Source organism: Marmota monax, unplaced genomic scaffold (assembly GCF_021218885.2).
Source record: "Marmota monax isolate L192 unplaced genomic scaffold, Marmota_monax_Labrador192_F-V1.1 WCK01_AAM20220418_F8-fsc00039, whole genome shotgun sequence".
Classification (NCBI taxonomy): domain Eukaryota; kingdom Metazoa; phylum Chordata; class Mammalia; order Rodentia; family Sciuridae; genus Marmota; species Marmota monax.
Window position 1 is genome coordinate 14,204,898 of NW_026693602.1, and position 13,003 is coordinate 14,217,900.

Consider the following 13,003-nt stretch of genomic DNA (forward strand, 5'->3'; position numbering starts at 1 on the left):
AAAGCAGCAAATGCACATGTGTAGACTTAGGGAGGCTGTGCTGGTCGGAAACGCTGGCTGGCTCCGTTTTCCGCCACCTGCTAGGCCAGCACCCCTCAGCCTCCATTCTCAGCCAGAGGGAACTCCAGCCTCAGAAAGACCGTTCCCAGTAGGCTGCTTCTAACTGTAAAGGGGCGGTTTCCACTCCTGCTTTTATACTTTCAGCACTCTGTACCCTCCCAACTCATCTTCCCACCGCCCCACCTGTTGTTCTCAGCAAATTCCCGGTCCCTGCTGGACATCTGAAACTCTAACTTGACCTGCCTGCTTCCCTGCTTAAAGCCCTTGGAGGCTCCTTCTCAGGAAGAGCAGGCTTAGGCCCTCTAAACTCACCTCTTCACCATTCCCCCTGCTGCTCAGTAACTAGGTCTCAGAGACTCAGCCGGAGTCAGGAGCCTCCATTCCATGCCTCCATGATAGCAGGGGCATTTTTATCATTGAGTTACTGTGCTGTCATTTTTTCTCCTGATAAACGTGATCAGATTTATACTCACGTTTTAAGCCTGATGTTTTTCCCACACTTACTGCACTGCTAGCCACATAATAGTCGCTTAATAGAGTTTTGTTCAATGAATTTGTAAACAGAGTGAGAAAACTAATGGCAATGTGGACTGGGGCTCCAAGAAGAGCACCCAGGACCTACGTCACCACAGCACTTCTTGGTTCTTCCCGAGAAGGAGCCTCCAAGGGCTTTAAGCAGGGAAGCAGGCAGGTCAAGTTAGAGTTTCAGATGTCCAGCCGGGACCGGGAATGTGCTGAGAACAACAGGGGAGGCGGTGGGAAGATGAGTTGGGAGGGTATAGAGCGCTGAAAGCATATTGGGCTTGCAACTAAGAATTTGAAGTTTTTGTGCTAAAAAAGAAAGAGTCAGAAAACCACAAGCTAGATGACCTCCAGTACCCTCTCAGTTTATTCATCCAAGGGTAGAATTGCTCAATCCTGGAAACATCTAGCGTGGCTGTGCAACTGCAGAATCCACATTTGTCTTCCCGACAACTGGACAAAGGCGAAAGCAGCGCTGACCTGGGAGCCTGTGTGATCAGAACTGTCCACAGCGACCGTAGCTGAGCCCTTCTGTCCCTGGAAGTCCCACCTCACAGGGGAGGCCTGTGAGCCTTCCGCTACCATGCCCCTCCAGCACCATTGCAGAGGGCAGCCCCTGCAGGTCCCCAGGGGTAGTTTAGGAAAAGACAAGCTAAAGTGAGAAACATTTAAATTTGATCTTTCCAAAGATACACTGCCATGTGATGAGGGATACTGAAAACTGGGCCAACCCGACAGTGCACCATCCTAGGAAGGACAGCCTCGGTTGTGGGGGAAATCTTAACCCTCACACCAGCCAGAAATGGGCAGAAAGGCAAGCAGAAGCAGGATACAAGGAATAAGTCACCTTTCCTCTGTCAGGACGGCAGGAGCAAGCACCTGCACCCCCTCTGCTTTCCCAAGCTGTGACTGCAGTGGGAGGAGAGCTGGCCCTGGGACAGCAGCTGCTGGCCCTGTCCTGCCAACAGGTTTTTAACTTCTGAGTCTGACTGTCCTCAAGTGTGGAAAGGGACTAAGGTTAAGTATGAATTTCTTCTTACTTAAAGTAACAATCTCAATAATCCTTTTTGTTAATTAAACTGGTGGTTTGAAATCTGAGAAGTGTCCACTAGCTTCTGCACAGTTTATCTAGCAGCTACAAAGTACCGATGTATAACTTAGCATCAAATGTTGAAGTGCAGGGCCTGGGGACTAGCTCAGTTGGTAGAGTGCCTGCCTTGCAAGCACATGTTCCTGGGTTCAAACCCCAGCACCAAAGAAAGAAAACGTTGAAGTGCAGAAACAATGCCATGCCAGTAGACAGTTTCCAGAGTTATTAACCCCCTCTCAGGTCCAACTCATAATCTGTTTGGACCCTAGTTATCCTGAAACGAACATGCCCCCCATGTGTCTTCATCAGCATTGTTTAGTTGGCCATGCCACGAGATCTTTCAAAACCAAAGCTAGTGATCAGCATGGTTATATTGCATGTGTTCTGTTCAGAGATTTTCCTCAAATGATGGATCAACTGACTGTCTTAAAGCAAATTAAAACGTTAGTCATCCTAAATGTAAAAAATCACCAGACTCATATATCTCTAACCTATTCCTGGGCAGGCAGAGTTTCATTCAAATTGGAATCTGCTCATGAAGGTTATATTTATATTTGGACTTGAGTAGTTCTACGGTGCCCAGTTGTTTTATCAAACACCAGTCTGGATGTTACTGAGAAGGTACTTGTATTTATAATGGGCTAACTTTAAAAGAGATCACCCTCCTTACTATGGATGGATCCCATCTAATCAGTAAAGGCAGATTTCCTGAATAAGAAACAATTTATCCTCAAGGCTTCAACGTAGAGACCCTACCTGTTTTCAGCTTCCTGGTCACCTTGTAGGTTTTAGACTGTGATATCAACTCTCACCTGAATTTCCAGCTGGCCAGCCAAGCTGGAAATGTGAAGATTACACCAGGGAGTCAGTTCTCTAAGAAATCTCAATCTATTTCTCTCTCTCTCTCTCTCTCTCTCTGCTCCACCCCCAATTGGTTCTCTTTCTCTGAATATCCTGAGACACTGTTATTTCCTAGTCATCAGCACATGATGAGATTTTTAAAGGTGTGCTTCATTTTTGTAATTAAGTAAAAAAAAGTCTCCTTGATGTAGTGCAATCTTAACGCTTGATCTGATTTGATCACTGAACTCTGACAGATAGTTCAGCACCGAAATAATACATTTACCAATATACCTTCCATTCTTCCAGATAAAACCAGAAATAACTTTTCATCTGATGCCTGAAATAAGATTTTATCACATCATGAGACTGATCAAGAGGAAAAATGAGGGCTGGGGATGTGGCTCAAGCGGTAGCACGCTCGCGTGGCATGCGTGCGGCCCGGGTTTGATCCTCAGCACCATATACAAACAAAGATGTTGTGTCTGCCGATGACTAAAAAATAAATATTAAAAAAAAAAGAGGAAAAATGAAGCAGCTAATCCCTCAGATCTTGATGGCACTAAAGTCCACGGGGCCTTCAAGTTAAAGCGCACAATCTAGCCATTCTACTGGATCACTTGCACTGGCCACAAGATATATTTTTATACATATTTTAAAATTGATTTACCAATATGTTTATAAATTTTTTTATAAATAGGTTTAACAATAGCAGGAACACGAAGGCATTCTCTCTAGGGAGTAAAACAACAAAAACCCACAAAGTGCTGCAAATGGAATGTTTGAATTAACCTTGCCCCAATTCCCAGTTCCTTCCAAAGAGGACCACAGTTTTCATTCGTGTATATATTTCTGAACTTTTTTTTAAGCACTTACATTCATAAGCAGTACCTGTGCGGATGGTGTGAAGGTGGTGGTTGAGAATCTGCAGGCCAACTGCCTGGCTTAACCCTGGCTCCTCCACTTACCAGCCTTGAAAACACTCCCCTCTCCACGCCTCAGCCTTCAAGTCTCTAAAGACCCTGAGGACCCTGCGTGCTCAGAACAGAGACTCACTGTGCAAGCTCTAGGAGGTCCCAGCCTTCCACTCCCCCTTTTTTTTTCCTAATGAAAATGGCAAACTACTGGATATTAATTTGCAAATTTGTTTAACTCATTACTTTGAAAACCACTCCACAGTGTCACAGACAAAATCTACCTCTTTTTTCCACCCCCAACATCATCGAGTCTCCTTTACTATATGATTTTAAACAAATACTTACACGTACCCAAGCGGTTTACCTCTTTTTCTATGATTCTGTGAACCCAAGTAGCTGGCGGGGAAAGAGTCTGGTAAACTTTTAAAAGGCTTTTTAGAACTTTTATAAGTTGTTCATAAGATGTCTTTCCCGAGTGTGGGCTGGGACGACCCTGCCGTGACTTCGACGTGCCACCACCACCCAGTAGCCTTGTGTGGCCTTTGGCAAAGTGTCCTGGCTTCCCTGTGTCTCCCTCTCCCAGCAGCCTGCGCAGCTGGCTCACTGTTCTGAGTGAGTGTGCATGTTTAAAAGGCGGGAAGGAAGTGGGACTCTGCGTTTGGGGTGATGTTGGTTTACCGCCAGACCTGCTCCCTCTCCAAGTTCACCTTTGGAGGTTGATCCTCCCTGGACCCAAGCAGGGGGAGGAACTGCTGCCACCCCACCTCCTGCTGTTGGCATGGAGCTGAGCTGGAAGCCCTGGAGAGAGCCTGCGCCTGGGGGTCCCCACACCTGGAAGGCTACTGAGGGCTGAGGACAGGAGCCAGGAGGGGCACGGTGGGGAGGGGCTTCTCTGATCTTCCCAGCATTGCCCTCGGGCTGTCCCTGACAGACACATGGGACTGGAGCTGGCCTTGGGCACCTCCATTCATTCAAACCTTCATTTGCTGTTGCAGGACAAAGCAATTCTCACAATTTTAAAAGGGGTGTGGTTGGGAGGAAGATTCTGCTAGCAATGTAGATGTTGCTTTAAAAAAAAAAAAAAAAACTACGAGTGCAGAAATGTGTGAGAAAAAAGTAGGTTTTGTTGTTATTGTTGTAGTTCTTTCCTGGTTTTAGATAAAGGGGAAGGGGTACACTAGAAGGAAAAAATAAATAAATTCCCTGAAAGTCCAGTGCTTTGCTGAGGGGCACCCTAACAGCCTAAAGACAGGACGCACTCCCAGCAAATGCTCGCAATGGTGGCCTCTGACAAAGTCCTAACTGCCTGGGGAGCAGTCCTGCCTGAGGCCGGCTTCCTGGAGCCCCCAGGCAGGGCCCGGGAAAGAGGGCCAGCCTGGGGGTCTGCTCCCCCAGGCCTCACCGCAGCCAGCTCCCAGCATGCCTGGCCTCTTCCTTCCTCCTCCCGGACATCTGTTCTTACCCCCCTGACCGTCCCACTGTCAGGTGGCATTTCCTGAGCACAGACCTGTGGAGCCATTGCCCACAGGACGCCTCCTCCTGCAGGGCCCCTAGGCTCTCCCGCTCAAAGCCAGTCTCTGCTTTCTGTTCCCCCTCCCACCTCTCCCAGCGGCCAAAGCCCTTCCCAGTCAGCCACGCCCGCCCTTCCACAGTGGGTTGCTCACCAGCCAGGTCGGACCCACGCTTACCAGGCTGGGGCGGAACCTGTCAGTGTGACTCTGGGGAGTCAGGGACAAGGCAGAGCTGCCTGGGGCACATTGGCATGTTGCCATCTGCCAAGCTGAATGGTCACTCTTAGCCAGATGGCCTTGGAGCTGCTGTTTCTTCCAGTCACAGGTCTGAGCTGGTGCAATTGTGTACAAGAGGTTATGAGAGAAAAGTTGCTGGCATTCGTGTCTGTGGCAAAGGTTTTCACAACAAGCAGAGCTCGCCTGGCCAGGCCACAGGGGACAGAGCGTGAGCTGTGGTCAAGAGGAAAAAACTGAGCTCTGAAACCATAACATAAAGCCAGCCTGCCTGTGGGGACTCAGAGGACCACAGCATGAACTGAGCCTCGTGACAAATAGGAACAGAAACCGAGTCCTGGTGGGTTGTCCAGGGGGTCCCAACGCTAAATGAACAGGGCGCTTCTTCAACCAGAGAGAGTAGGGGAACAAGAAGAGCATTCCATCGGGCACAGCAAGGACATTTGCTCTTTTCACTGTTACAGATGCCAACGTGTCAGTTAGGGTTTGGGATGGAAGATAAAATGGCGTACTATCAAATGATGGCGCCCTTGCTTACGCCTGCAGTGTGCCAGACATTTGTCCAGTTCAGGGGGCAGATGTGGGAACTAAACCCAACCCCTACAGAGATCTGGAGTCCTGGGACACTCCTAGGAAGACTGGGCTGACTGGTCCAAAAGATGAAGTATTCATTCCCTGTCTTCATTCACAAGACCATAGATTTTACTTTCCTGCTTGAGATTGAAAAAATGGGAGAAACTCCAAATTCGTAGGCATTGAATCTTCAGTGTGTTGCCAGCTCCCCCTGTACCCCGCCCGTTCCCCCTGATGTGCTATGAGGGGCTCTCAACACCGTCCTCCGCCAGGCTTCAGTTCTGACCATGGGTGTTTCAGTCACCAGCAATTCAGCTGTAGTTGGGCTCAGCCCGGGATTTTATCTTGCCAAACAAATCATGTGCCCTGAGCCTCCCATGAAGAGGGGATAATTTCACAATAATGGACCTGTTGTGGCCTCAGATACATTATGGCCCCAGGCTGTTCAAAAGTCCTATGTTTCATCTTCTCACACAAAGCAGGCCTCAGTTCATAAGGTTTCTGAAATGGGTTTTTAGCTGGGCATCCAGCAGCATCTTAAAGTAGCTGAGAAGTAACTCACCAGGATGAGTCGGGCACTGTCTCTGGAAGTTCTAGGTCCTCTTAGAACCAGGCCTAACAAAGGCCTTGCAAACTGTTGAACACAGCTCCTTTGCGTCCATGCAGGAATATCATCCAAACTACCGAGCACAACACGTAGAGCTCTCCTCCCTTTCCTAAAACTCAACTCGGTCTCTATTTTGAATTCTTATTTCCCTTTGTAGGGATTTAATTGTCCCCAGATACTCTAGCTCCTCACATCCAGAGCTGAAATCTGTTCCCCTACCCTTGAATCCAGATTCAAGGCTGGCTCCTTGCTTTGACCAATGGAATGGAGTAGACATGCCACACATTTTCTAAGCTTCTTCTCTGACTTTCTTGGAAAGTATCCACCATGGCATGAAGTCCTGGATGAGAGACTTGTGGAGGGAGCGGGCAATCCATCCCATCTGAGGCACTGGACATGTGATCTCATGGAGAGCCTGCCTGGCAATCCTGATCCTGCGTGAGTGATCTTGAAAGGAAAGTGAGAAAGAGGGAGAAATGAAGGAGGGAGACCAGGCAGAGAGCCACACAAAGGTTTCTTTGTCAAAGCTGATGAATAAAGGCCATCTCTCAACAGAGTGGAGAGAGGCCCCGAGGTGTTCAGGTGTTCAGCTTTTGTGGGGTGGGGTTTGGAGCTGTGGCTGTGGCACTCTGGGACAGGCTTAGGGGTGCTTGCATCAGAGCTAGACGGGTGGGGAATGGCGTAGGATTGGCTTAGGTCATGGCACCCTGGGGCTTTCCAGAGTCAAGGGGTCGTGTTCTTCTGGGATTGGCTTAGGGTTATGGTACCATGGAGAGGTCACTAAGGGGGTTGGGGGAGTTCAGGTAAGAGGAAGTACAGGAAAGCAAAACTCATCTCATAAGGTGGCGGTTAACAACATTTAAGATGGCTGCTCAGATGTTAAATCAAGACCCTATAGCTCTCAGGCAAGATCAGCAGAAGAGCCGCTCCAGCTAAACCCTGCCCTGTCAACCACAGGGAATATGAGCAAATGAATTGTGGTTTTCTGAACCACTAACTTTTAGGGTGACCCGTTAGGCAACCAACCATAGAGAAGTTACTTATTCCTCTGGTTTGAAAATGCAATCTTAGTCAACACCAGGGCAGTGAGTTTGGTTTAAACTCAATCCATTCCAAAAGTCCATCTGGAACCTTCTCCCTGAAGTGGCGGGTGAGATCCCCCAGGCTTCTGCAGGATGGTGGCATCCCAGGTGATCTGGCATCACCCCCTCATGCTAGCATCTGGCAGCCTGAATTCCTGTTGGTCTTCCACCGTTGTTCTGTCCTCCATGGTACCCAGCCGTGCAGCCCCCTCAACTTCTTGGGTTTTTTTAGTTGTAGTTGGACACAATATCTTTATTTTATTTGTATGTGGTGCTGAGGATCGAACCAGGGCCTTGCACATGCTAGGTGAGCGCTCTACCTCTGAGCCACAACCCCAGCCCCAACTTCTTGCTTTCTGACCAGCCACTCTTGACCACCCTAGGTTGCTTCCAAGCATGTTGAGCAAACAGGACATCCCCAAGATTGCCAGAGTCCCATCTGCTCTTCCCTGCCACCATGACAGCAGGAAAGCCTTGGGAGGTTGCTATCTCCCAGGGCAGCGGGACCCCTTCTGTCTAGAAGCTCATCTGACTTGACTGGAGGATGAAGGGTACAGGGTGGTAAATCCACTTGGGATCCCAAGCAATAGCATACTCTTTCTCTCTAATCTAACCCTCTGCATTCCCCAGCCCAGCAGGATCTGGGATAAAATTGGGTAATTGAGGGTAGAGAGAGCGCTCTTTTGACTTAACCTGTTATTCTGGGCCAGGACTTTATGTCAGGACTACTCAAAAGATCCAGATGCTTACAATTCAAAAATTCTATTTCGTTCCAGTCTTCTCTGTCTCTTGAGTTTCAAAGTTCAGCATCCCCCATTCTGAGGGTCATATCTGCATTTGTAAATACATGTTGTTGTTTTGGGTGCACAAATGCTCGTAGAAGAGGCCTTGTTACATTTTTCTTGTTCTTTGTGCTTGTCTCAGCACTGTCCGTGTTTCTGTTTTTATCTCGTGTGCTTCTCATTGCTGCCACATCCTCGTACGCAGCCACATCTTCCTGAGCCTCTGCACAAGTGATGGGCGCTCAGCTGGTCTTCAGCTCTGCTCCATCAGGCAACAGTGCCATGAATGTCCACGCACAGGTCCTTGTGGGAACTCTCCCCGTGATGTCCCTCATTGAATAGAAACCCTTAATTGTCATGAAATCAACGTTTCTTATGCTTTATGGTTTGTGCTTTTGAAGTTTTATTTAAGAAGTACATCCACACTCCAGCTCAAAAATAAATCCTCCAACATTATCTTCTATTAACTTCATAGTTTGACCAAAGCATTCAATCTTCAGTCCACCTAGAGTCCACCTGGGATGTGGCACTATGAAGAGATCCAGTTTTGCTCTTCTGCATGAAATAGTGCATTTTTCCAACGTCATGTGCCAAAGTCTGTGTTCTGTTTGTCTGCCTCAGCTGTGGTGATCCCCTAGACCTTGACAACTATGCTTGTACTTTTATCCTCCAGATTAGTTTAAAAGAAAAATTAAAGTCTCCCAAACTATCCAACTGAAATATGCATTTGTTTGTTTGTGGTACTGAGAATTGAAACCAGGCATACTGTATCACTGAGCAACATCTCCAGCCCAATTTTTTTTTTTTGAGCCAGACTCTCCCTAAGTTGTTGAAGCTGGCCTTGATCTTTTGATCCTCCTGCCTCAGCCTCCTGAGTCACTGGGCTTACAGGCATGTGCCACCCCACTTGACTCCAACTGAATTTTTAATTTGGATTTCATCCAATTTACATATAGTTTGGAGAATTGACATCTTAATTCATAAAAAATCCATTCGAAAGGATAGAATCTCTCTCCATTCGATCTGATTCTTCTTAATATCTTTTACTAGCGCTTTAAAGTTTACTTCACAGAAATATTTTATAGAAGCTAAATTTTTTGTTGCTATGATGAGTATAAATTTATAAATAGGTAAATCAATAGTTAGAACCAGATATTTTAATAAACTTTTCTCAGATACTGAAAAATCAGGCAGACAAAAAAGAAGTAGAAATATCAAAGACCTGAAGAATACAAATGAATAAGTCTGCCCTATTATACAGAACTCTGGATCCAACAGGGAATATGCTTTCTTTTCAAGAACACATGAAAAATTTACAAAACTAGTTTAATGCATTAGGTTAAAAATAATTCCAAGTAATTCTGAAGGATTGCTATGGAGACTAAATTATCTTCCCATAATGCAATAAAATGCCAAAGGATGCCTTTTAAAAATCTCTTATGCTTGCAAATGGAAAAATAGTACAGGATTTCTTTTTGGAGGAGTGGGTACCAGAGATTGAACTCAGTGGGTCTCGACCACTGAGACACATCCCCAATCTTATTTTGTATTTTATTTAGAGGCAGGGTCTCACTGAGTTGCTTAGCACCTCACTGTTGCTGAGGGTGGCTTTGAACTCATGATCCTCCTGCCTCAGCCTCTCAAGCCATGAGGATTACAAGCGTGCACCACCACACCTGGCTGGTACGAGGATTTTGAGTGACAAAGGAAACACTTTGTGTCAAAGTGTTTCACCTGAGAAGCAAACTTATAGCTTTAAATAAACTTTTAGGAAACAAATATTAAGATAAGTTACGTAGGTCTTTAAGTTTTTTGGTTTGTTTCTGTTTGGGGTGGTGGTGCTTGAACCCAGGGCCTTGTGCATGCTAAGCAAGTGCTCCACCAACTGAGATATCCCCAGCTCCTCTTTCAGTTCTTTTGAGCTGGTCTTCCTGAGAGTTGCAATCAATAGCATCCTTGGGATACCAGGCCCTCAGCTTTTATAAAAGTTGCCCTACCTCTCACTCTAGTTTTTTAATATTATGATGGTTTTATTAACAAGTATATGATACATACATTGCTTATTGAGTATAGTATAGGAGAACCATACACAACAAATTTATGTTCACAGTTTGACAGAACTTATTGAATTCCCATTAGACTACAGGGTAGAAAGAGAGAAGGTATATTAAACATTCACATCTTTAGTAAGAAAGATCGCCAAAATGTTTCCCTATTTGCACTATACTAGCACATGCTAAAACTCTTTACCCCTTCATTCTTATTAGCTTATAAAATAAGCTGCACTTTATGAAAATTTTCTGCATAGTTTATGTAAGTATTATAGTATTATAAATGTAATAATCCTGCTATACTTGCAGGTACGGTGTAAGAGATGCTAAGCAGAAAGATTATTTTGACCTTTTAACACTAAGTACTTAACAGAAAAAAAGGGCTAGTATTTACCTTAAATCGATTTTTTTAAACCTATGGACTTCTCTTATCGATTATCTACAACATCTGAATTCCAGGTCCCTGTAAAGACTCTGTGTTGACCTCAAGTCCACTGAAGGAGGTGTGCAAGGTACATCTTGAAGAGAATGCAGCTGCTCTGTTTCTTAGGGATTCTTAGGCATTCGGCGCATCATAACAACATTGCCTCTGGAATCCATTGCCTGCTCTTCTTAAGGTGTCCAGTGGATGTCCCCATGTGAAAATCTACACAAGTGTCCCATACACTGAAATGGCAAGAGTTTTCTTTCTTTTAACTTTGAAGAATTGAAATTGTGATGGGCAGAGTGGCACACACCTCTAATCCCAACAAGTCGGGAGGAGGCAGGGGGACTGCAAGCCAACTTGGGCAACTTAGCGAGACCCTGTCTCAAAATAAAAAAATAAAAAAATGCTGCGATGTATCTCAGTGGTCGAGCACCTTGGGTCCAATCCCCAGTGCCAGGGGAGTGGGGAGAGAAAGAGATAGAATTGTTATTGTCTTTTTGGCATATAAAATTTTAAATCACCAGGTTTCTCTTTTTACTTTGGCTAACAAGCAGGGCAAAAAAACATTGCAGTTCAATTTTATTAAACATACAATACTTTATGACCTAAACATGCAGATTATTCTAGCTTTTAAAAATTTTTTTTTGAGGTGGAGATTGAACTCAAGACCATAGTGTCACTAAGCTACATCCCCAGCCCTTTTACTAAATTTTTTTGTTTTGAGACAGAGTCTTACTAAGTTTCCAAGGCTGGCCTTGAGGTTGCAATCCTCCTGCCTCAGCCTCGCAAATAGCTGGGATTACCGTGTCCCACTTAACCATTTGTTTTAAAAATTTTTATTTAACATAAGATTATAATTCTTGCAAATAACCTCAATCCTTTCATAGAATAAACTAGCAGAGTATAATAAGAAATACAAAGAAAAATACTGGCATTTTAGGAGCCCTTGAATCATGCTTCAGTCTTTACAAAGTGAGTCCGCATCGTTTTCCAAGTTACACATGACGGGTCATTTCCACTCCATTTCCTGCTTCTCAGTTTGCAGGAATGTCACCCGTCACAGTGGTCCTCGCTGACCAGGCTGCAGCTCTCAGGGTGCTACCCGCTGGGTGATTGATGAACTTCTCAGCAGAGGCATTTCTCCTTGTGACACTGGGTCACAGAAACTCAAGGGGCGCTGGGAAGAAAGATGCTCCCCGAGGACCTGTGCTCTCCCCACCTGGGCCTTCCTCACATAATGACCTTTCTTCTCCGGGTGACAAAATATTTTTAATCTAATTATGAATCAAATAATTTTGATGGCTACTCCTCTCAGGGGAAAAGAGACTCACCAAAATGGCCGGAGAAGTCAAAATGAAGTTAATCCCTCCAGATAGACAGTGGATTTAAGACCTAACATTGTGTAAAGTCTTTTTTAAAAAGTATTGGATTATTAGTGTTTTGGGTTTTAGTGTTTTTCCTTTTGTTGTTGTTGTTGTTGTTGTTGTTGTGTGTGTGTGTGTGTGTGTGTGTGTTTGAGCTGGAGTCTTGCTATATCACGCAGGCTGGTCTCAACCTCCTGGTCTCCAGCGATCCTCCAGTATCAGCCTCCAGACTTGCTGGGCCGACAGGCATACACCACTGTATGTTTAAAAGTGAGAAGGTGAGGTTACTTCCACTGCAGCAGCAGCAGTATGAACCAAAACAACCCCCCCCCAAAAAAAAAAAAACAACAAAACTTCAGGAGCTCCCTAATTCCTGGGTCCCAAATAGCAAAGCCAGTTCCTTTCCTTTCTTTCTCCTTTCTCATAGTCAATAAATCACATCCCTGGAGAAGTCTCTGATATTTCTGGATTTAATAAATGTACAGAGGAGTAGGAGGAGGGCTTTACAGACAGGAGGAAGGACAGCAAAGGCATGCTTGCAGCTAGGAGGATCCTCTGGGAGAGCCCAGTGAGCGCCGGGAGAGGGGATGATTAAAAAGACGTGTTCAGAAACCTCTGGAACCATGCACAGGGAACAAATAGGGCGCTGGGAGAAAGAGGTGGGAATATGTACCCGTGTGAATTTTGAAACATGCAAATATACTATCTATTCTAAAGAGAAATGAAATTATTTAAAACATATATTAAGCTCCCAATTTGGAAGGCCTAAATGCTAAGGAATGAAGACATTTTCTTTTGGACAGCACTGACCTGATTAAAGCAGCATTTGAGAAAGGAGAGTTGAGCTAGTTTATAATCCTAGCGCCTGGGGAGGCTGAGGCAGGAGGATTGCAGGTTGGAGGTTAGCCTGGGCAAGTTAGCAAGACACCACCCCTCAACAATT